At 40.4% G+C, this 25,892-nt stretch overlaps 2 long non-coding RNA genes across 2 annotated transcripts in view; one reads left to right on the top strand and one right to left on the bottom strand.

Moving 5' to 3' along the window:
• Positions 1–2,103: 2,103 nt before the first annotated feature.
• On the bottom strand, positions 2,104–7,226 carry LOC143274399 (uncharacterized). Its single transcript, XR_013053045.1, has 2 exons — positions 7,055–7,226; positions 2,104–5,043 (listed from the first exon to the last, which is right to left on the bottom strand). It is a non-coding gene; the product is annotated as an uncharacterized LOC143274399 (long non-coding RNA).
• Positions 7,227–7,395: 169 nt separating this feature from the next.
• LOC143274397 (uncharacterized) overlaps positions 7,396–25,892 on the top strand; it is a 34,163-nt gene continuing 15,666 nt past the window's right edge. Inside the window, exons 1-2 of the long non-coding RNA XR_013053044.1 lie at positions 7,396–7,593; positions 16,321–16,368. This is a non-coding gene — a long non-coding RNA (uncharacterized LOC143274397). The remainder of the gene's footprint in view (positions 7,594–16,320; positions 16,369–25,892) is intronic.

The raw sequence follows: 25,892 nt of genomic DNA, 5'->3' as shown, positions 1-25,892 counted from the left end.
ATGTTTTATGACCACTTAGTCTCTGTCAGATGGTCATATATCCTAACTCTGTGTTTTCTTAAGTTTCTGTAGTTGATAAAGCCACCTGGAAAAAGGCGTCTAAGTTCTTATCTACATTTAAGAATCCTGGTTTTAGCTTCTCTTTGTCTGTAGGGGATGAAGTTGGGGGGTGGTTACTGAGGTTTCACAATCAGGACAGAAAAAGGTTAACAAGAGAAATTCCTGGCTGGCAGAAGAGACTTTGAAGTTATCACAGTAAAGGAAGGGAGGGAGAGCAGTGGTCATAAAGTATCTCCTTGGCTGCCAGTGTTCCTGAAAAAAAGTTTTTGTTAACTCCTCTGACTAAAGTCAGATTCTCTGTTCAGTGTTCACACAGTTTTGTCAGTTGCAGGCAGCCATTGTCCTGTCCAGAGCAAGACATGAGAATCTTAGCCCGCCTGTACTGAGAGCAGCCAGATGCCTGCAGTCCTGATAGCAAGAGAGCTAGGGAGGGAGGGAGGTGGCCCTTGCTGTGCCTCTCTTTCCTTCTCCCCAGAAAAATAAGGGAGGCGAGTAGCAGAAACAGATGACATTTACACAGACAATCCAAGTACTGGCACATCAGCACTGAGATGATGATGGCCTCACTCACAGCAAGTAAGCCCCTCGATTGTGGCTCGCACATCCCTCCAGTGGGCTAGGCAAAGGTCTAGTGGAGAAGGGGACTGTCCCATAGCGTCTGTCACAGTCAAGTCAACAATGAGAACAGTTAACACACTACACACAAGACCAAGGGCACACGAAAGAAAAACTTTGCCCCAACGAGACAACCAACAAAGCTCCAAGAACAATGACAGCCTGATGTGCTCTGTGGAGAGTGACCCTCCAGGCTCAATCACACCAAAAACAATCCACACTCTAGGATCTCTGTCCTTGATCAAACAGACATCAGGGGGCTTTCATATCCCTGTCAGTCAGACATGTACCTTATTTCTTGGAAGAGAAACAGAGTGTAAAGTAACAATGACCACAATAAAACATACACCCCCCCCCACAAAATGGCTCTAAATTTTTCCCGGAACAAAATACAAAGTGGCACTTCCTCCCACCATGGGGAAAGGTACCCAAAGATGCTCCTCTCCTGAGCACTCCCTGGAGGAGACTCCTAAAATCAAATGGTCACCTCTGAGGTGGCCCCAAATGGCTTGGGACTAGGGGGTCCCTTGCCCAAATCAGGGAATGAGACGTCTCTCTTTCCCTCCCAGGATCACTGTCCGGACACGTCTGTCCCAGTGAGAGCCTGCAAAGTACAAATCGAGCCTGCAAAGTACAAATCAGACGACTGGCACAAAACGTAACGAGACAAGACAGAGACAGAGACAAGACAGAGAGCGCTCTTACCGGTAGATGTCAATAATCCTCTGGACCCTTGAGGGTCACGGTGGGGTCTTTTGGTCTTTTGTTCAATGTGATTTGTGGCAACCTCACTCTTAGCGTCTTCTGGGACGGACACATCGTTTAATAGGTCCTCAGCAAGTGCCAGAAGATGTGACACCCTACTATCTTTTTCTGAATCCTTTAAAACATCTCTGACTACTCCATAGAAACTAAAGAATGCATCAAGGATGTTCTCTCAGTCCTTAAGTAAGCTATTGATATCCTTTCCAACTTTATTCCACGTCAAAGGGTGGATGCCCGGGCCATTAATAACCAGCCAGGGACATTTTTCTTCCACGAAACAGAAAAACTTAATTAAATCTTTTTTCTTTCTTTCTTTTTGACTCTTATTCCCCTCTCCCTGAAATCTTCATTTCCTTAATGAAGAAAGCCTCTTTAGAGAGTACTTTACCCATTGATTGATGAACGGCACTTACCTCAAGGTTGCCCATGGCGCACGAGTGATGCTGTTGGGGCACCTCTACCCTAGTGAGTCTGGCCAGACCCCGTTTTCTCTTTGCCGTCCAGTAGTGAGCCACCATGCCTCGAGCCCCACGTTCGGGCGCCACTTGACCCGTCCAACAGGCCAGGTTATTCGAGGGTCTCGAGGTGGGACCACCTGTGAATCAATGGGGGGCGAGAGGGAAAGGAGACCAAGCGCATGAAGAAAGACAGAGTCAGTCTGAGTTGCGTCAAGGTCTCGTTTATTGACTGGGTGTTAGAGCTTATAAACAGGGCTTCAGGTAGGGAGGGGGAGCAGGAGGAGTGAGGAGAGGACAAAGAAAATTCCTGAGGGAGGGTCAGCAGGAGGTCGCTTTGGTCCCAGGCCCCTGCAGCTAGCTGATTTAGTACAAGCTCCAAGAAGTTTATTTAATTGTACATTCCTAGGTTAGACTAAAAGCCTCCTATTTACACGAGGCTTGATAAATCGTGGAAGGTAACACAGGTTCAAGACACAGCTGTCCGGAGTCGGTCCCCAACAGAGTATGAAGTTTAAGAAAGTTTAAGACTCACCTTTTAGTCCAGTTGGGTGCTCTGGATGGGAGACTTTTAATGACTGCTTCTGTTTTCTTAGGGTCTACTTATGTTGTTTATCTTGTCTTGATTAGAATTGTCAATTTCTTTTAGATCTTCTCTGTTTGTGAAGTGCAGGTGTTTGAAATATATACCTAATGATTCTTTGGATTTCCTCATTGTTATATCTCCCTTTTTATTTCTCATTTTGTTAATTTGGATATTCTCTCTGCCTTTTGGTTAGTTGCATAAGGGTTTGTCTATCTTTTTGATTTTCTCAAAGAACCAGCTTTTTGTTTCATTGATTCTTTGTATTATTCTCTCTGTTTCTATTTTATTGATTTCAGCCCTAAATTTGGTTATTTCCTGGCATCTATTCCTCCTGGGTGAGTTTGATTCTTTTGTTTTAGAGCTTTTAGGTGTTCTGTTAAGTCGATAGTGTGAGATTTCTCCAACTTCTTTAAGTAGGCATTTAGTGTTACGAATTTTCCTCTTAGTACTGCTTTCATAGTGTCCCATAAGTTTGGGTTGTAATTCATTTTCATTGAATTCTAGAAGTCTTTAATTTCTTTATTTCTTTCTAGACCCAGTGGTGATTCAGTTGAGCACTGTTAATTTTCATGAGTTTGTAGGCTTTCTGTATTTTTTGTTGTTGTTGAATTCTGACTTAAGCCATGGTGATCTGATAAGATACAAGGAGTTATTCCAATTTTTTGTAACTATTGAGATTTGCTCTGTTACTGAGCATGTGGTCAGTTTTCAAGAAGGTTCCTTGAGGTGCTGAGAAGAAGGTATATTCTGTTATTTCTGATGACTAGGCAATATCATGTTTTCTCAGATGGTTGTGAGTTTCTTTATGGGTGTATGGTTGTTCATGCACAGTGATCATGGGGAGGTTACAGAATTACCTTGGTGTGTGGTCCTCCCTTGCTTTTCCCTTTGTCTTTCAAAGAGTGACCCTCATTTCCTTGGAAGTTTTCTATTAGGCAGCTTGTCTGGTCCATAATTTTCAAGAACTTACCTGTGTGCCAACTTATTGCCATTACTCAAATGCCCCCCAGTAGCCTGGCTTTTTAAGTGGGTTCTGGTATCCAAACCCAGTTTCTAACTCCTGCAAGGCAAGCATTTCAACAATCCAGTATTTCTTTCAGCTCTACTTTTCACAGTTTTGTTATTAGTGAAATCTTTGAGCTTGGTTGTGACTGTCTACTAGAGAACATGTCCTAATGATCATGGCCTTGGCTCACCTCTGAAGAACCATGGCTAATGAAAAGCAGAGAAAGAGAGAGAGAGAGAGAGAGATAGAGAGAGAGAGAGAGAGAGAGAGAGAGAGAGAGAAAGAGAGAGAGAGAGAAGGTTTTCCCATCTTAGTGATTGTACATGGACTCTCAATGCACTTATAATCAACTTATAATCATAAGAGAATGCCAGGACTAGCACTTGGAACCTGCGAGTAGTATTTCCTCCAGGACACATTTAGAGTTGCATTGCTCTGGAGTCAGAATTCAACACAGAGAAAATCAGGTGTTGCCAAAACAACATGTGTCCTCTAGAGCCTTGAGCAATAAATTAGGAAGGAGGTGATTGCAGTGTACAATCACATGGGACTGATTAGCTTGGGTCATGACATGTGTGTTTGTGGGGTGCTCATTGGACATGACTCAATGAAGGATGGATGCCACTCATTGCTCTTCATTCTTTTTCTTTATAGAGACAGAAGATGAGGATGGCAAGCCAATAGGCAAACCTAACCTATCAGGACTCACATTCTTCCTCTATATGGACTGTCCACTGCTGAAAGGTAGAGCTACATCTCCTTTGAGTGCTGATCTCAGTCCTTCCCTTCCTGGCTTTACTCATCTTGAAGACTTGTGTCTGGCATGTCTTGAGCAGGTGTGGGATAGTAGTTGACAGAGGTGGAAAAAGGTATTTGGACATCCATTGTTGAATCTCCTTTGGCATCATCACCATCACTGGTTGCAGGGCAGAGGCTTGACACTCAGAGTAGGACACAGAGCCACAGGCCTGCAGGCACTGCCCAAGTTCTACAGCCATCAGAGGGCCCAGGCTGTTGATGTCATAATAGACCTGGCTACCCTCCTGGTGGGAAGGTGCCAGGATGTGTCTTTGATTTGGCATCTGTGGTGGTGTGGCCTGAACAAGGTTGGCAGAAAGTGTTGGACAGGCAAGGACTAAGGCATTGGTATCTAAAATATTAGCACGCTGGGCTGTCACAGACAAAGAAGATGTAGTACTTTGGTCAGTGATAGTTACGGTGAAGCCCCAGAATGCAGCTCCCCTCTGGTCAGTGCTTCCAGGGACCCCAATGGAGAACACCTGGATAGGAGAGTGCTGAGGCAGAGATCTGGCCCTAGTCAGTCAGTGCAGTCATCATGGTCCTGCCAGCTGGTAGGTAGGGGTAAGCACTGTCCATGAGCTTCTGGCAACAAGTGCTGGAGTCTGATGGCAGGAGCCATGCTGTACTCACAGCTGGGGTGGAGACCCTGGAGAAGTTGCACACACTTCCTGATAAGGGCGTGGCATTCCTCAGCTCAGGCACAGAGGGCTGCAGAGCACATTGTGTTCCAAAGAAAGGTGCACTTTGGAAATTTTCTGTAGGAAGCAAGAGGACAGTAAGAAAAATGGTGAGAAGGAATCCTTCTAGTTTCCTGTGGGGAGCTGTGTTATCATCAATTTGTACTGTCTGGGAGAGTCTAAGACCTATGTTCCCTTACATATACCAAACAAAATGGTTAAGAATGATTCTTGGTAATGGATAGGATGATACTCATTTGATGAGCTGTCTGTTCTGTGTGGGCATGGACTTCCTAGTTGATCCATGTTGACTCTTGCTCTGACCTAGACAACACCCTTCTTTGCCCTGCTTTGTCTTGTTCTGATTCCTGCTGTGGCACTGCCTCGCACCTGTGTCCCAGAACAGAAGTGTTTAAAGTAGGAGAACCTTAGACAGCTTCTCATGCCTGTGCCTTTGTCTTGTTCTGTGCAGATATTCCTCTATGTAGAGAGATATGATCTCTCTACCTAGATCAGTCTGGCCCTGTCTATCACACAGATCGTCCTGCCTCTGTGTCTAGAGTGCAGATGTCATAGTTACTTGCCATGCCCACCATGTTTGTCTTTATTGTGAACTTTCTTAATGTAATGATGTATCAGGAAGTTTAAGATAAGTAGTGTATTTTGCTAAGAATCCCTTCCTCCTCTATTTCTTCCTGTTCCTGTCCCATGCTTTGTATAATTAATGACCTATTGTAACTTATATAGCTATTAAACCCATATGCATACATGACTTCTTGAATAAAACCAACTGGTAAAATTTCTTGTTGTTTACACCTGTGTACTGTGACTTCTTAATATTGCTAATGGATTGTGGAGTTCATTCTGAATAAGATTATTTCTCAATTTAACTGTTGGTTAAATTGTTTCTTTACCAGTTCCTCATCTAGTGAGGAGTCCTTGTGAGAATTACCCCCACACAATGGTGTGTCAGTTGTTGTTGTGCAGCCCACAACTGACTGTGGGAGTGCCCAGCCTCAGTTGTCAATATCTGACACCACTATGACACTGGGAATGCTGCATAATTGGGCTGGATGGCATGTAAGTGCCAGAAAACAGAGTGGGATATTGTTTTCTATATGTGACATGGAACCTTTTCTCAGACTGATCTTAACAGTGTGGCTGCTTATACATGGCTTGGGAAATACACATTACACACACACACACACACACACACACACACACCATATACAATGTGTTGTGTTATTTTGATTTAAAATCTGTGGTTGTCTGCAACATTCTGTTCCAAACTACCATTGTGTGCCTTCAGGGTCACCTCTGGAGTGTGCCTTATATTTCTATATTTTTTAACCCCTCATACTTTGTTTTCTTCCTCCTCCATTTCCTGTAGGTCTGTCTTTCAATTAACTGTCTCAATATTTCTTCCACTACAATAACTGCCTTCTCAGAACCCACAGTCTTCTAAGTATTTCCTAGTTTCCTTTTTTAATTTGTGAAGTCCAATTAACTCCAAAAAATGGCAGCAATTCTCTTTGTCTATGTTTAATAATTATTTGGTGAATGTGGAGAAAGGCCAGCGTAGACCGTGTAAGACTTGAACTGAACTTCAACCCTTCAATCTCTACAACCTGTGATTACAGGTGTGTTGCACAGTTCCTGGTGTGAATGTTACTTTTAGAGCAACCTTAAACTTGAAACAATAAGGGGAAACAGTAATAGAGGGAGTCTGTCCCATTCTTGGTAAGGAGTGCTAGATCTCTGCACATCCTGTTCATGTTCCTGTGTCTCTTGAGTTTAGCATAATCAAGAAGGGCCTGATCATATTCTCTGTTTGCTTGCCTCTTAAGACTTGACAGTACAGAGCCCAGAGCATAGTGCCATGCTCGTCTCCCTGAGGTTGATGGAAAACACTTGAGAGTAAACTGTCTGTCCAAGCTCACATACATAGTCAAAACCAAACATAAATGTGACATAACATTGAGATATCTCTATCAGCATTAATAGTATCCCTGTTAAACAAAGATTTAAAAGTTTAGTCAAAATAAGGGAGAAGTGATCAAAAGAAACATTTTAATGATTCTTTCCTTACCTGCCATGGGCTGAGGGAGAGTATCAGCAAATCACAGTACAATGGAGCAAGAGAATTGGTTGTCCTTGTCTGATCAGCTGACCTGAAGTGGCAAGTGTATCTGGTATCAGACAGCAGTTACTGGTCACTGGTCACAGGTGACCTGTGATGATCCAAATTTGTTTACAGGCATCACCATGGAAACCCCAAGATCATACCAGGTGGTGGTAGGGTTGGAAAAAGAATGATGTCATAAATCAGGCATCAGCCAATGGGAAAGTTGGATTCTGAGCTAAAAGATGGGATTGGTTGGAGAGGATGTCAGGAGACCAATAGTAGCCATGGAGGCTAAGGTGTGTGCTAGTGAAAGGAGGCAATCCTGGCATGGAAGTCCCCCTTCCCATGAGGTTTAGTCCATATAAGGTTCCCTGATGAAGCTGTGTCTACTGTTGTTATGAGGTGTCACCTTCCAGCAGAAACTGTCCCATCATCATATACTGTCCATACAGTCTGTACCCTTGGGCAGGAAGGAGAGGAACACTTAGGTAGATGGATCTCAGGTGAGAAACGATTTCAGTTGATCTGATTTATGGGCTATGAGCATCTGTCCATGACCCAAGGAAGAGATCAAAGGGCTCCTTTGTGACTGTATTGAAGGACAGGGCTGAGTGCATTGAGAGCACCTTGGATGATGAACTCCAAGACTATTTTCTTTGGGTTCCTTCTCCTAGAGGCTTTCCTTAGTCTGTGTTGGTCCAGACATGACTCACATCTCTCTTCTCTGATTTTCATCCCTTTTTGGTAGGGTTTGATTATTGGACCAGCGTGACCCCGTGTCCTTACAGTGGTGGGCAGTATCATGGTGAACTTCCAGAAGCAGTGGTCTTCTGTTCATCATAAAGATGCTTATAATTGGATGCTTCTGGTAGAAGCAAGCACTTGAGAGGCTTATGGTGAGCTTGGCTGCATATGGTACCTCTTTCAAACTTGGTGCTATTTGCTGCCCAAACTCATCAAGCTCTGGATGTTTTCTCTCCTTTTGGTCTTTTGTTTTCCTGAGACAGGCAAGTCTCTGTAGCTCCTGTTGTTCGGGAGCTCACTGTGTATCTCACTCTGGCCTCAGACATGTGGGCATTCTTTTTATCTTGCCTCCCTTCTTATAGTATTGAGGTTGTTAGCCATTGAGCCTGGCTGCTTTCTCTTTTCATCCACAAGTATAAAGAATATGACACTTACTGAAGCTTCTTCCTCCTTGCAACAGTCTCTGAAGAATCCTGGGCTTCTAGCATTCTCTGCCAAGCTTGAGTCTGAGATCAGGATGAATAGAAAGTAGAATACCTGGAGAAAAAAGGCATTTGTTGGTACTGGGTGCTGGGTAACATGAATGAAGCAAAGTAGGTATTTAGCTTTATATGTATAAAAAAGAACAACCCATTTTCCATCTCATTGTAACTTCTCAGACAGGAATGTGATCTTTTGTTGAAATATGAGGAAATCTTGTGTGTTTCCTCATTTTTGTTTAGACTGTTATCATTCTTTTCTGTTATTCACTGGTAGGTTCTTAGACTGTAATATGATATGTGTGTAGTATGCATTTATATACATTTCTTATTCTAACTGCCTCAAAAATCACTAATATGACAATGTCTGTCAGTCATTATTGAAAATGAACTTGGAGCCTGTTTAACTCTTCTGCTGCATGACATGTCAGAACTTTCACTTAGGACCTCTTTTATACTGAGCTAGTGCTGTAGCTTGCAGCTACATGCCCAGCTCAGTAGAACAGTTCCTTTATGCAGATTATTTCATGTTTTGTAGTACTTGGGAAAATTCTGCAATAAGACTGTCCTTTTTCATAGGCCAGTAGGCTGCCTCTCTCTTTCACCCTTGCAGTTTCTTTCATGACTGACCACTTGTCAGATAATATGACACATTCCAAGTGGCAATGACTGAAAGTCAGAAAGTTCATCCAGGCTCCTAGTTGTAGACCTTTCAGAAAAAAAGTGTCCTCAAGTGAGTAGAATATCACTGGGTCTATGTAATTAAGAAGTCTGAGAGGGGAGAGAAAATGAGTGATTGATAGATAGATAGATAGATAGATAGATAAAGAAAGAAAGAACTGTGTTGTTTTTAATTCCCATTATTTCTTTCTTTTTATCTTTAAACATTTGCACATTATTTTTCTTTTAGTGTAATGATGAACATATTTCCTCCAACAACCTATATGATTTTCGTTTCCTCATCCTCTACTTCTTTTAATTCTTTTCCGAGTCTCCACTTCTCAGTACCTACTTCCTTTATTTCCCTCTTTAGAAAAGGAAAGGCTTTCAAGAGGTAGCAACCAAATGTGATGAAATAAAGTAAAATAAAATGAAGGCACACCTATTATAAGCAAATTGAACAGGGCTACCCAGTGGGAGGAAAGAGTTACTTCTGCTGGCTCAAGAGTCAGAGATCCACTTGTTTTCAGAGTTCAGACTACAATAAAATTCTAAGCTAACAGCTCTAATATATACAGAGTGGTATTTTTTTTAACTTATATTTAGATGAATAGTGTTTGTCCTTAGCTTAGGACTCTGGGCTGTCTAGTTTCTGGTTCTTGGTTAGACAAGTGGTATCAGTAATGGGTTCATTCTTGTGGAATGGGTCTTAAATTAAATCAGACTTTGGTTGGCTCCTCCTACATGTTCTGTGTCACAATTGCCTTACCGAAATTTTCATGCAAGACAGAATGTAGACCAAAGAGTTTGTGGCTGTGTTGATTTTCTGATTTCTCTTTCATTAGTCTGCAGAATACCTTCTCACACAAAAGACACTAGATTGTATGGGTTAAGGCTCCATGTATATACCAGGTCAAAATCTCCCTGTTAGTTTGTGTGTGGGTTTTTGTTCTAAGGTAGTGGAGCAGGGATGAGGCTGGGAAGATTGGATCTCTGAGAGAGTTCTTTCTTATGCCTACTTGTTGTTCAAGGAATATATCTGTGGGATCTACCATAGAGGGTAGCAATGGAGCAAAAAACAAGGCTTGCAAAGTGTGTTCTGTTACAGAGCTTGAGATGAGTTTGTGGGACTGGATCCAGACATTAGAGGGAGAAGATAATGTCTATAGGTAGTCTACATGGTTTTCCATCAGTCATAGCCTTGACGCTTTTCATAGATAGTTGACCTCATTTTCATTCAGAGTTCAGGTTAGTGGGTGAGTGTTGATTTTTGTGAATGTTGCAGTGTTTGTCCATGCCCAGTCATTTGCTTCTTTACCCTTTAGTGCAATCTACTTCTTCCTGTGGCCTCATAGGTGTATTCTTCTTTCTCCTCAGTGCATAGGTCATCTACTCAAGTCGTAACTGAGGGCGTATTAAATCCTGTAGTGTGTGTGTTCAAGGCAAGTTCTACTTTATCCTTCAACCAAGGGGTTATTTGTGGTAGACATACTAATGTAGGTGAGCTGTCTGTCTCCTTATGTGTTTAAATGGATTATTCTATGCCTTCTTGGTATTTACATTGAAGTTGAGGATTCCATTCTTAATGTAGCACATTAGAATGCATGAGAATTTGTGTTTTATTGTGTGTGTATGTGTGTTTGTGTGTGTTCTATGTTGCTTCTCCATGACTATGATAAAGCACTGAGCAAAATTAAATTGGGGCAGGATTGAGTGTCTTTCTTCATATACTTTATAGCCCATTGTCTAGGCATCCAAACCAGGAAACCAAGGCAGGACTTTGAGGCAGGAACTGAAGCAGAGACCACAGAGGATTGTTGCTTACTGATATGCTTCTTTAGGCTTGCTCAGTGACCAATCTAATATTACTAGTCCAACTGTGTTTGTGTAGTATTGCTCAACATATACTTGGCCCTTGTCTATCAATTATTATTAAAGATCACATTCCACAGTCAGTCTCAGAAGCTCAATTCAGGGAGACAACTGCTAAATTGATTTTTTGTCTTTCCTCAGGATTCTTTTTTTTTGGTTTTGTTTTGTTAAGTTAACAAAACCTCACTAGGACAGTGTGCATTGGCAGTAGTCAGTATGGTCCCTCAGTTTTGTTCAAAGTAACATGACAATGTAAGCATTTTCTGGTTTATTTGTTTATTATTCTTCTTGTTTTGGGGTTCCTGTTAAAACCAGGTTCTGAAAAGATAACAGTAGATAGAGTTATTGATGAAAGAGTTCATTGTGGGTGGTTTCCAATGTCTAGTTCCCAGAAATGGATGTGCCTGTGTTCATGCTAGTCTTAGGATTGAGATTAATTCAGCAGGGACACTGGGAGTGGTATGGGTCTTTAGTATCTTTGCTGATCCTGTTTGTTATATTCATTAGAAGCTATGAGTGGCCTTGGTAATTGTGAACGATTCAAACCAATATGCACATTGATGATGTAAAGAGGTAAAGCAACGAAGAGTAGCAAAGAGAGGGAAAGCCAAGAAAAGAGCCCCATCCCTGTTTGTTAAATAAAAGTTTCCTCCATGCTGAAGCTTTCTTTATGGGGGATGAGGAGTCTATGAGAATCAAAGCAGGTAGAATTCCCAGTTTTAGGAAAACTGAAGTGCTAAGTGCACAGGACTCCTCTCCAGGCTCTTAGAGTTTTTTGTGCATTACTGGGGAGACACTTTTTACACCTCTCCATACCTACCCCTGTTCTGAATTCTGTTCTAGTGAGGAATCAGTAGCTCCATGTGATGTGATCTTTTCCAGCTGTAGAGGACTAGACTTGCCCTCATTTTCTAGAGAATCTGCTTAGTGTGTCTGTCAGAATAGGCAGTGGTAGGTTATCACAGACCCTTGTCAACTTGTATAGGAAATCTTTCCTTTCCTGTATGGTATCATTGTATCCTCTCAGTGCCTGAAATATTTGGGACAGCATTTCCCAGAAGAATAAAAGTTAGTTAAAGAATTTGAAAGATGGTATCCTGCATGGGTAGAAAATGAAACTGCCTGAAGTCATATGCCTGCTAAATGCTAAGTGCCAGAAGTGTTCTTAAGCCTCAGGAGACATTGGCCAAGAAGGTATTTAGTATCTTCCAAAATATGAAGACTATTTCAATCCTGTTTTAGTTATGAGCCAGAAGTAGAATAGCACCAATCTGATTTAGTTGCCAGATGTGTAGTAGTCAGACTTGCATCAAGCTGGAATCCCCCTTTCAGATAGCAGGTTGGCTTTCATAGACCAAGCAGTCTCTTCCATCATTTTGTGGGAGGATGCTCAGAAATTGTCCTATTAGGTTGTTGGCTGTCTCGCTCACACTACTAAAATATCATGAGAGATTTATACACTGGTGCAAAGAAGGCACATTTGTTAGATACATTACCAGTTGTGGTGATATTGTGTTCCCTAAAATATTTTGCACCCTAATAAACTTATCTGGGGTCAGAGAACAGAACAGCCACTAGATACAGAGGCCAGAAAATTGTGGCACACACACTTTTAATCCTAGCATTCCAGAGGCAGAGATCTGGATCTCTGTGAGTTCAAGGCCACACTGGAAACAGCCAGGGTGTTAACAAGAGCCTTTAATCCCAGGGAATGATGGCAGAAAGCAGAAAAGTATATAAGGAGTGAGAACTAGAAACTAGAAGCTTTTGGCCTGGTTAAGCTTTTAGGCTTCTGTGAGTTCAAAGCCATGCTGGAAACAGCCAGTCATGGTGACTCATGCCTTTAATCCCAGGAACTGATGACAGGAAGCAAAAAGGTATAAAAGGCGTGAAAACCAGGAACTGGTCAGTTAAGCTTTTAGCTTTTAGCTGCAGTTTGGCTGAGATTCATTCTGGATGAGGACTCAGAGGCTTCCAGTCTGAGGAAACAGGATCAGCTGAGGAATTGGTGAGGTGAGGAAGCTGTGGCTTGTTCTGTGTCTCTGATCTTCCAGCGTTCACCCCAATACCCAGCTTCAGGTTCTATTTTATTAACAAGACCTTCTAACAATTCGTGCTACAACCAACAACTCTCTAATTTGAATTGGGTACAAATGCACAGAAGGGAATTCTTATCTTGTAATTCGATCCTCCGCAAAATCTCCTGTGACTGAAGAGGTCCCAGGTCCCAGGTCCCATTGGGAAGACAACTGCTATTGTTTTGTTAAATGGAAGTGATGGGTCTCTACATTTTCCTTCTAAACCTTTGTGTTTTTGCAGATTAGTGTATTGTAGGTACAGATGAAACTGTTACTGTCTGCCTCCTTGCTGGCCTTCTTTTGGCATTGTTTTTGTTGCTGATGGAGAGAGTTGTAATTGTTTCAGCTGCTGAGACTCTGTGGCTGCTGTTCTGGTGAGATGGCTGCCTGGTACTCAGAAATGGATCATGCACAAAGCAGTAATCAAAAGCTCAGTGACTGTAATTCAAGTAGGAGTACAATCTAATTGAGAGCTAGAGCAGTGGGGTAGAATAGTGTAGCATGGCTTTTTACTCCAAAATCAAACTAACATCCCATTGTGTTATTTTAGCAGTGTTTACCTTGAATGGATGGAGAACTTAAGAGGTATTTGAACAGATGGATGCATTGATAGCTAAATCTGTGACAGAAGCTTAATTGTACATAGTAAAAGGAGACAGGGTGAGTGATGATAACTTGACTTGTCATTGTAGACGTTACTTGCATTTTTACCCCAGGCCCTGTTGGAAAATGTTCTTCTAGATGCTAGAGAATATATGAACTGGAGAGTTAAATGAAAGTAGGGGATTTCCAATTATTGCTTCCACAGAAAGCACTAATAAGTTGGTGGGTATAAAGTGAAGTATTCTAACCATCTCTGTATTTCATTACGGAGTGTGTTGAAACACCAACACCAGGTCTACCACATATCCCATCCATACTGTTCCAAGGAATTGAACGTGTTAGTGCTTTGCAATCAGTAGAGATTGAAGCATTTCTTAGGAATATCTGTGTGATGGCCTGATCATGATGTCCAGTAACAGAGCAATGGATAGGGAATATGTGATGTCTACACACCATAGAACTCATTTCACCTAAAGTGATGAATGCAGTCAAGGTGATTGCAGGATAATTCTTGTAACTTGAGATAATCATATTGTACCAAACATTTCCAGTCCCAGACAAATATCTCCTGTCTCTCTCTATGGATCCTAGATTACACATATCTACCTGTTTCCATTTGTGACATTGGAGGCAATGCTCTGGAGCAGGGGAATAATGCCTAAGATTTATAGTGAGAGGTTAGAAATGGGTAGTTATTGATTACAGCGTTACTGGGCTCAGTATACAATATACAGTTTACAAAATACTGTTCATTCAATAGTATAATGAGAATTAAAGTCAGTGAGAAGGATTCAATATGAGTATATTATTTTGTTAATTGCTTTAATATGAAAAATACTTCCCTAGCTTTGTTTAGTAAATATTATTGTATGAGACACTTAATTTGAAAACATAAAGATTAAAATAATATTATCAAGGTTAGGTTATATCCACCCAAATGCATTTCTATTGCTCCTAAGGTGTAAAGTAAAGCATAGTAGTCACATGGAAGTGCTTCAATGTGTAGTTAAAGCAGTACACATAGAGTGATAAAACCAGAGAACTCCCTAAGCTATTGATTTCCATCATTCACTTGTACCCAAACTTCTTACTATGAGGATTATTGGATATAGGTCATTGGATCTTTTTATGTTGGCCTTGTTAGCATTTTCTAGATGGGGGACTCTCACAGCAAATAATTCTTCTTATATTGGATCATATTGACCCTGCACAGCAGTTGACGTGTAAATATTGTGAAAATAGATGCACTATGAAAATCTATGGACTGGTTGAATACAATCCCTCAGTAAAATTCTGATGCCATACTTCCTAGAAGCAGACAAGCAATTTTAACTTTACCACTAAAGTACAAAATACTCAGGATAGCATAAGCATACCTCATATGAGGTCAGTATATCACAAGCATTTTAGCAAGTACAGCTTACAACTGAAACAAAGCAGATTATTAGAAAAATGAATCTGAGTTGAGTTCCAGTTGTAATTACAAGCAGTTAATTCTGTTGGGGTGTTAGGTAGGTACTGAAAATGAACCTTGGCTTGCACATGGCCTCTTTATCAAATCATGCTTGGAAACCTGGATATCCACATGTACAGAAAGAAACTTGATTCCACCTGGCTTGTTGGAGAATTCCTTTATTTCCCACACTCCAGAGGCATGGACACAGGCAGAGGAAGAGGCATTGCCTGAGACATGCAGATTTATTGTGAGTTCAAAGCTATCCTGGTCTTTGTAGTTAATTCCAGAACATGAATGGCTATGTAGAGAGAACCTGCCTCTAGAAATTAAAAGTAAGTTAATATATAAATGAATTCTATTTACTTTCTGTTGCCATGTACAAAGTCAATGCCAAATGCCTCAGAGGCCAAAGTGTTACAAACACTGACACTAAAAGCACAGTGTAGCACAAAGAGTTGAAGGTTAAGGAGATGCTAGTTTTCTCATCTTTCTTGGCCAGTGGGTGAAATACTTGCATGGATGCCAGCATGTGCATGCTGAGGTAGATTCAAGGCTTTTAAAGCTGTCATGGCTGAGAGCTCAGGTGGATTTGTCTTCCCCTTGGACTTAGGGATGGTGGACTTATCTCCTGTAATGACTCTGTGACTTGATGACTTCACCTTTTCTGTTTTCTCAGCATTGTTTTCTCTGGTCTTCTTGATCTTGTCTTGCCCCTGCATCCTAGCTATGCCTGGCCTGCTGGGTACATATTCCATGGCCTCCATGTGCTGGTTGTATTGTCAAAGCTTCTTCAGTGGCCTCATGATTGGCCTCAGGCTCTTTTTTCCCCACCAAGTCCCATTGCTGTATTCTGTCTTGAACAGCTTCATGAGTAGATCAGATGTTGTATGGTTTTTCTTCTTCACCTGTTCAGATAGTCCAATGATGGTACTGGAGCTTCCCTGGGTCTGATCCCTCCTGATGACTTTGGAGTCTTTGCATTTGGTTATTGTGGGATTTTCTCAGTGGTCTAGGTCAGTGAGGGAGTTTAAAAGTTGAAGAAGGTGAATATATGACACCATTGTAGTCATGTCTTCCAAGTCAATGCTTGAGACCATGACACTCTGTGGAGACCCTGGCTCTTCTAGAACAAGGCTATTGCTTCCGAAGATGGCATTATCAGAAGCTGGCTTCTGCCTCAGGCTCCTAGCATCAGTGTAGTTCAGTGGCTGCTGCCTGTCAGGGTATACTAAAGGGAGGAGTGATGCACCTTGGTTTCCTTTTGTGCTCTCATAGGCATTCAGAGGTGTTGATTGCTCACCAGTCTTCTCATCAACATTGTTATTCTGTTTGTTCCAGACTTGAAGCTGGAGACAAGGCCAGGAATTCTGAAGGACTGTGAATGAGGTCAGTTAATGACCTGTCCCCATCAATAGGTGGTGTCTTTACCTGGGCATTGTGGGTGTAGGCATTGCAGAGGTAAGGACTCTGCAGCAGACAGAGTGCCTGACCTGAAGATGTCAATCCAAGGTATGTTTCAATTTCCACTACTGAAAAAGAGTTAATGAAGAAGTCAGTGCCTGGTATGTGAGATGTTCCCTTTCTTTCCATGCATCTCTGCACTTGGACCCCTGCAGCAGTGGGGAAGCATCTTGACTTACACATGGCCTCATCATCAAATCTTTCTGGGAAACCTGGACATCCACATGTACAGAAAGAAACTTGATTCTACCTGGCTCATGTAGCTGGGCTACAGGCCCGGTTCAGGAGAACTATTCCTCCATGCAGATGGTTTCATGTTTTGTAGTTCTGGACAAAACTCCACAATAAGAATGTCATTTTTTTTTTTTTTATAGAACAGCAGACTGCCTCTTACTTTCACCCTTCCAGGTTCCTTCATGACTCACCACTTGTCAAATAATGTGACACATCCCAAGTGGCACTGACTGAAATTACAAAGATTCATTCAGGCTCCTGGTTGTAGACCTTTCAGAAAAAATACTTCCTCCTGTAGCAGTGTAGGATTGTGTAAGCAGAATATCACTGGGACTCTGTAATTAAGAATTCTGGGAGTGGAGAGATAGTGAGAGATGATAGATAGATAGATAGATAGATAGATAGATAGATAGACTTAAATGTGTTCATTTTTTTTTTTTTTTTTTTTTTTTTTTGGTTTTTCGAGACAGGGTTTCTCTGTGTAGCTTTGCGCCTTTCCTGGAGCTCACTTGGTAGCCCAGGCTGGCCTCGAACTCACAGAGATCCGCCTGGCTCTGCCTCCCGAGTGCTGGGATTAAAGGCGTGCGCCACCAACGCCCGGCCAAATGTGTTCATTTTTAATTCCCATTATTTTTATTTTTTAAACATTTGATTATTATTTTCCTTTTATTGAAAAGAACTTGTTTTCTCTAAAAACCTATAGTGATTTTAGTTTCCCTACCCTCTACTGTGTCTAATTCATTCCTGCATTCCTACTTCTCAATATCTACTCTCTTTCTGTCTCTCTTTAGAAAAGAACAGGCTTTCAAGAGACAACCAAGTGTGAAAAAAATAAAGTATAATAACATGATACCTATTATAACCAAATTGAACATGGCTAACCAATTTGAGGAAGGGGTCCCAGCCCCTGGCACAAGAGTCAGAAGCCCACTTGTTCTCAGAGTTCAGAGTACCATGAAATTCTAAGCAAATAGCTATAATATGTATACAGTGGCCTTAAGGTAGACTGTAGGCTACTGCAGCTTCAGTCTTTCTGAGTTTATATTCATTGGACTTGTTGATTCAGAGGGCTTTGTTATTTTTTAGTCTTCTAGCCCTGTGGCTCTTTCTGCCTTCTATTCCATGTGATTCCCTTACCTTTTAGAGGATGGATTTGATGGAGGCCTCCCATGTAGACTCTCTTTACCATAATGTCTGGCTCTGGGTTTCTACATCTGATTCCATTTGCTGCCAGTTGAGACCTCTCTGATGATGAGTGTATAAGGCACTGAGACATGAAAATGCAGTATACCATCGGGAGTCATTTTAATGATTTTTTAAAAAAATTTATATTTAGACCAGTAGTGTTTGGTATTAGCCTGACTCTGAGTTATCTAATTTCTGGTTCTTGGTTACAGAGGCAGTGTTGGGTATGTGTTTCTCCTTGTGGCATGTGCCTTAAATTAAATCAGACATGGGTTGACAACATAACCTGTCACCATTGCTCTATCATAATTTGCAGGCAAGACAGATTATTGGCCAAAAGTTTTGTCACTATGTTTGTTGGTTTTTCACATTTTTCTTTCATCAGCCTGCTGAATACCTTCCCACACCAAAGGCACTGGATTGTAAAGATTAAGTCTCCATGTAGGCACCAGGTTGACATCTCCATATTTAGTTGGCATGTGGGTTGTTGTCCTAAGCAATGTGGCCTTGTCAGTTTGCAGAGTGCAACACTTTTCTTAGGAACAGTCTGACTTATTTAGGGATTTTGATGGGTCCACCAGTCTTGCGGGCCACAAGAGTGTATTACAGAGATTCATCTGGATATTAAAGCTATACCTAGAATGGGGAATACTGTATGTGACCTATAAGCAGATGGCAGAGAACTGGCCTGAGCTTCTCAGACCTCAAAGTCTACCACCTAATGAAGCACTTTCTCCAAACAAGCCACCCCTACTCCAAAGGCTATAGCTCCTAATGATGCTATTCTCTATGGACCTGTTGGGGCCATTTTTCCTCAAAATACCACATTCCACTCACTGGCTCCCATAGGCTTGTCCCCTTTTCATAATTCAAAATGTATTTAGTCCAACTTCAAAAGACCCATCGTGTCCACACTGTTTAATACTCCAAAGGTCAATATTTCTTCTGATTCTCATGGCAATCTCCTAACTGAAACCCTTGTGAAATCCAAATGAAATAACAGATCTCATACTTCCAGGATATAATGATATACATTACTGTTCCAAAAGTAAGCAAAGTGAGGAAATATTGGATAAAAGAGTGATGAAAGTACCAACTGGGAAACTCCAAACTCTGCAACTCTATGTCTATTGTCAAAGTGTACTTGAGAATCACCAGTTCCTTTCATGCTTTGTTAACTGTACTGTGGGGGGTGCTACCCACCACCCCCACATGTCCCCAGAGTGCTCTTGAGTAGGAGCAGTAGGAAATATGAGATAGAAGGATTAGAGGGGGAGATAAAGATAGAAAATACTGGAGAGCCTTAAAATGGCTTGGAACCCATTCCATCGGGCCCTGCCTGTGTCTGCCTTAGGGTATTTATAGAAATGCCAAGGAGTGGAACAAAAGATCTCCCCCTCAGTGCAGCTGAATACAGACTATCTCAGACACCTGCACTCAGGCCCATGGTCCAATCACCCTCTCTATGCAGACCTGCTGGGTAAAGCCACTAGGAAACCTGAAAATGGGCTCCCATAGGTCCCCCTTTGTTATTATATAAAACAACTCCTTATTAATAGCTCATAGTTATCTCCATAGTTGTCACATCTCCCAGTATGGGAGTAGAGGATGATAAAGATGGCATTTCTTTTTTGTATTGGGTCCAAGGTGACTACAGCAGTCTTAGCTGCATCTCTTAATGCAATTGCAAACCTAAAGATACCCTTAGCTTCATCATTAACATTAGTAGGTTAACATAAACATTGCTATGCTTAGTTATAATTCTTTCAGTCATACATCTCAAAGCAACCTTGTAACAGAACCATTTGAATTTCTTGCTAACAGAACAGAGGAAAAACTTCTGATGTATTCACATCAAACTTAAATATTTTCTTAACTTCAAACCAGGGTGCATTAATATCAATACACTCAACCTTAATTCACTCATAATCTCCTCCTTTCTTTATAAATCTTTTCAAAACAAAATCTCAAACCTAGTTAGAAGAAAACCCAAACTTTTCCATTTAAACAGTTCGATTTGTAACACAAAACCAGTTCCATAAGTAATTCCATTTTTACATAAATAGTTCCAAAAAAGTTCCATTTTGAACACAAAATTCATGAATCACTACAGTTAATAAAACATATGCATATGCAAAACTGCATCTTGAACCTAGGTAGAAACAATAAATTACTTCATTTAAATGGTCTATTTTAACACAAATAATTCCAGAAAACAGCTCCTGGATCATCACCATAAGTAAATTCAAAATTTTCCCATTGCAATGAAAACACTATTGTTCATTTCTTAAGTCCCAAAATTTAAATAATAAATTCTAGTACCAGCCTTCCAAATATGAAGAAAAGTTTTACAACCAAAAACTTTTTGCAGCTAACAATTTTAGTTCAAACAAGCATCTCTGCAGCATTTGTTCTCAAGCCAAAGACATTTTTAGTTACAGTAACATTTTAAATTGCACCATTGTTGCTGCTAGCTCAGGTTTTTCTATGTTGCATTGATTTTCCAATGGGTCTTAGTAGTGGATGCCTGTCTGAGGTTGTTATACTGGTTCTGGTGTCTGCAATTCTTAGCTTCTTAGCAGCTTCTAGAGCTACTGAAAACACTCAGACTGCCAACTTGATATATTAAGCATAGACTCACATTCAAACATTTACACTTTTCACCATATACATTAAGCATAGACTCATACTTAACATTTACACTTTTTCTTTCTTTCTTTCTTTCTTTCTTTCTTTCTTTCTTTCTTTCTTTCTTTCTTTCTTTCTTTCTTTCTTTCTTTTTTTTTTTTTACAAAATTATATATCAACTTATTTGTACTTCTTATTTTTTAAAGAAACTCTATAGGACTACCTTAGCAAATATATTTATTTATTTACTTCTTACAAACTTATTACTACATGTCTTAAAGAAATTCTATAGATCTATTAGCATATATCTAACTTAGCAAAAATCTAAAAGAGTTCTACCAAACTTATACTATAGAACTATTAAAAAGACTCTCTTATAGTCAGCTTTGATATACAACACTGGGATTTAGTGAGTGTTGTTATGGAGTTATAACATCCCAAAGTTGCTGAGTTCTTTCAGCTGTTCAGGAAGTAGCATAGATGCACTCTCAGTGGTAAATGGTTTTTATCTAGAGGCTGTCCCTTTACCCAAATTCATAATAGCTCCCCTAAGGGCTTCAATTCAGACATTTCTATTACAGCAGTACTTTTTATTTGCTCTACCAAAGAGCTTTGCTTCAGGCTGAGGGTGAAATTACCATATTGAATGGCCATAAAGCTCTTAGCAAAAATTCTTGCACAGCTATTAAGCAATATAAAGTATTTTCCCAAAGGAGCCAGTAAAGCCAAAAAGCAGCATAGCTCCTAGCTCCATTTCCTTACTTGGTGGTGTTGGGAGGGTGCTTCCCGCAGGAGCCCTGCCTTCTGGCTGGCAACTGGGGCCAAGTTGGGCGGGTGTTCTTGGGGGAATGACTGGGGCCCAGGAATGGGTCCTAGGGGCAGGACTCACTGGGTATGAATAGAGTCACTCACTTCTAGGCCTGCTGAGAGCTGTGGGTTGATTTCCAAGCCTCAGGAAGTGGCTAGGGTCTTGGGCGGATGGGTATGGGGGCAGGGTGTGTAGATTACAGGGGCCTCTGGGGGGTCTTGGTGAGTGGGGGGGCCTTCCCGCAGGAGTCCTGCCCGCTGGCCGGCAACAGGGGCCGAGTTGGGCGGGTGTTCCCAGTTTCATTTATTTATCTTCCATTCTTTTTTGTGTGTTTTGGATTTGTTCACACCTTCCAATTATTTTGTCCTGGACTTGGTTAAGGGATTTATTTGAGGACCTCTATCATCTTTGTATATTTTTATTCAACAGTTTTTTATTGTTTGTTTACTTTTTGTTTTTGCATGTACATAAGCTATGTTTGAATATTCAGTGCCTTCTGTGGAAGAATAGTTGGAATCTAGTGGGGACCCATCACCCTGACTGTCATTCTCTGTGTCATTCTGCTGGCCTTTAAGCATCTGGGTTTGAGATGAGTATAAGTTCTAGGTGCAGATTTCTGAATTTGTTTTTTTAAGTGGATGATTTGTTCCTTGGTTTCTTTTTCCTCTCTGGGGTTTCAGATATTGCAATTTTTGCCAGTTGCCTGTTTTCCTAGCCTGCTCACTGGAGTGTTCAGAGGGAATGTCTGGATATTGGGCTACTGGGTTGATTTTTGGTTGGAAGGTTAGTAGAGGTCCTTGTTATCTCTTGAGGATGGGGTCAGAGAGGAAAGGGAGACCACAACAGGTTTTCTGTTACACAGCTGGAGAAGAGACTTGGGGGATTGGATCTCTGAGAGTTGTGGGTCTCCTTTCTGCCTACTTGTTGTCCAAGGGTCATATCTGTGGGAACCACAGGAAATGGTAGCAGGGGGCAGAGGCAAATCTTGCAAGTGTGTTCTGTTACAGAGTTAGGTATGAGTTTATGGGATTGGAACGGGGGATTAGAGAGAGAAGAGAAGGTCTGCATGCAGCCTACATGCTTTTCCATCAGGCGAAGTTTTTCATAGATAGTTGAGCCCATTATTAATCAGATTAATCAGATTAATGGGTGAGTATTAATTATTGTGAATGTTGTGGTATTTCTCAATGCCCAAACAGTTATTTGCTTCTTTATTCTTGTAATACAGTTTATTTTTTCCTGTGGCTTCATGGGGGTGTTCTTCTCTCCCCTAAGTGCATAGGTCATCTTCAGGTCATTTTCTCAAGTGATGACTCAGTGGGTATTAATTCCTGCAGTATGTGTGTTCCAGGAAAGTTCTACTTTTCCTTTAACTGAGGAGGTACTTGTGGTGGATATACTAATGTAGGTTAGCTATCTGTCTCTTTTTGTGTTTAAATTGATTATTCAATACTTTCATGGTGTTTACAATCTAGGCTGAGGATTTCATTCTTAATGTGATGCATTTGAATCGAGAAATTCTCTTTTGATGTATGTGTGTGTGTATGTATGTTCTCATTCGCCTCTCCACAACTATGATAAAGCACCGAGTAAAATTAAGTTGGTGAAGGATTCAGTGTCTTTCACCTTATACTTTATAGACAATTGTGAGATAATACAAAACTGGGATCCAAAGCAAGAAATTGAGGAAGAAAGTGAAGTAGAGATCACAGAGGATTGTTGCTTACTGGAAGGCATCTTTAGACATGCTCAGCAAATGTTCTTATATATTCCAGTCCAATGGCATTTATATGGTACTACTCTCAAATTGGATCAGTCTTGTTTAGTCTAGGTGACCTTGAACTCTTGATTTTCCTGCTTCCTCCTCCCAAGTCCTGGGATTAAAGGTATTTGACACCACTGCCTTGCCTTTATTGTTAACTAGTGGCTAGCTCTACCCCCTGATCTCCAGAAAAGTTTTATTTGTAAGAACAAAAACAAAATATCATATAACTTCCCCCCCTTTTTGTCTAAACAAAAAATGAAGATTTTAACTAATATAGAAAAGCTATATACAATAAGTACAATAACAACATGCAAGTATAAACAGGTAATAATTATATTAACAATGTCTAGTCCATTAGCATATGACAACTTCAGAGAAAGTACTCCATTGTCTATCCTATCTTGGTGAGTCTAAAGTGTTGTACCTAATTCACTTTCTATCCTAACTTGCATTACCAACCCAAAACTATCTTTAGATGTCTCTCAAACTTATACACTTTACACCTCTTTTGTGAGTGTCTTTATGAATTTATTAAAAAGGAAAACTATAAATATAAAGTCTTCAACTCCATCAGATACCTAAGAAGGATATAATATTACCGGAGTAAACTGGAAGTGTAGAGCAAATGACTTACAAAACTAAGAAATGACAGAAACTTCTGGCTTCCTGAACAGTCACCCAATGATCCTCTGCAATGTTGGGACATCCACCTTCAGCCCATAGGCCTAGAATATCTGACAGACTTTTCTGTGAAGCAGGAATTTTGAAGGACTGTCCCATATTGTATGGCAAATTTTGGCAGTCACTTTCTTTTCTGTCCTGCTTGTCCAATTTGGATGGCAACTGTCAGCAGTTGAGGCAAGGGCACTTTTTTGCCCAATGGCTAACTTTTGTCACAAAGGAAGTAAACTCCATATGGAGTTTCTTTGATACCCATCATCTTCTCTGAAGCAGATTGATGCTGCCAGGGGCAGACGTGTCTCATTGTCATAAAAAACCTTATGCTATTAAAACTTCTTAAATGCCATTTTCTGTAGATCTCTGAAGTGTTTGAAGATCACCTGTCTATCTAAAATATATCTGATTGACCTTGAAAACACACCCAACATGACTACAAGTTTGATTGTAATAGGTGACTAATTACTAACCTGCATTCCATTATTATCTTAAATAGTTTGTAATAATAACTTTCAAGGACTAGAAATTCACATTACATTGTTAGATGAGCAGTATAGGTACAATACCATGAACAAGAATAGGAACATATCTACAGTATGTTATAACCAAAATAACCTTAAATTTGTATCAATATACAAAAATCCATACCAATGTAAAATATTTAATGCTAGTAATTGCCTTTTTGGATTCAAAGTATATTCAATAATGTATCTTTTTTTTTTTTTTTTTTGGTTTTTCCGAGACAGGGTTTCTCTGTGTAGCTTTGCGCCTTTCCTGGGACTCACTTGGTAGTCCAGGCTGGCCTCAAACTCACAGAGATCTGCCTGGCTCTGCCTCCCAAGTGCTGGGATTAAAGGCGTGTGCCACCACCATCCAGCTCAATAATGTATCTTTTTATCCTATCATTTCTATTATACATATACATATATATTATAACAAAAATAACCTCAAATTTGTATTAATATACAAAATGTAAGCCAATGTAAAATATTTAAAGTTAGTAGTTACTTTTTGGTCTAAAAGTAGATTCAATAATCTGCCTTTTCATCCTATTCCTATATGCCCCTTGTTTTTTTAGAACAAGATCCCTGAATCTAATCTCCTTTGTTCATTTTTTTCCTGATTATTACCCATAACAACTTGTAACTAACTGAACTAAAGGATGGCTGATATTCATAACCCACTGAACAATAAAAAAAATTTCAATCCATGTCTTTGGAATGTGGGTGTCATATTCTTAAAATTACTTCCTGCTGTTTGGAGTCAACAGCATCTTGAAGGGACCCTAAAAAAATTGGGATAATTGTCAAGTCCTGGGAGAGTATGCTGTATTATTTGTTGTCCAGTCTCTGTGTAATGGAAGAGTGAAAGGTTTATCTCAAGTCCTGGGTAGAGTAGTCTATGAAGCTGGATCATCTCAGCAGTCACCTTGAAATTGTCCCTAGTAGTTTGTAGTCCAAAGCCAATATTTAGGTAGTGTTAGTAAATTAGTGTTGTTACCATAGTCCAGGTGGAATAATCATTGTGGGTTGCCATTAGCTTTGTGGAGACTTCGGAGATCATATTAGGTCAGATTATTCCTTTTCTTGGTAATTTTATCCAAATAGTTCTCCCTTCTTTGGATGTTTATTTTTCCAAAGGTCTTTAAATTCCTCAAGATGCTTGTTTTTATTTTCATGGAAAGACAAAAACAAAACACTCCCCAAGCCTAAATTTGGGCAGTTTCCCTTTTGGCAAGCTGTATCTGATCAAATGAGAAGCAATTTGTTAGTTTTATAGGTTAGTTAGATTGAATGGACATACTGGTTGATGAACTGTCACCACTTCTAATCAAGAGTTCTCTCTTATTCAAATCTAATCTTTATGATATTTGTTTTATGCTTTCTTCTGAAAGTTTTCTTTTGGCATCTAAAGATTTTCTATCGTCCAGAGCAATATGGTTGTTTTACATATTTAATTTTTTTAGTTTAATTTTTAAATTTCTTTTAATTGCTCTTGGAAAGAGTTTCCACCATAGTGACTGAACCAAATTTCACATGGGGGCCTGTGAGAGGCCCTCCCAAGATGTTTTATAATGCCTAAGGGTTACCCTTCTGTTCCTTGTTAATATGCATTCATTGGTTCACTATTGGCTTTTGCCACACCTTCTGT

This window comes from Peromyscus maniculatus, chromosome 1 (assembly GCF_049852395.1).
Source record: "Peromyscus maniculatus bairdii isolate BWxNUB_F1_BW_parent chromosome 1, HU_Pman_BW_mat_3.1, whole genome shotgun sequence".
Lineage (NCBI taxonomy): Eukaryota > Metazoa > Chordata > Mammalia > Rodentia > Cricetidae > Peromyscus > Peromyscus maniculatus.
This window is presented reverse-complemented; position numbering and strand designations above follow the sequence as displayed.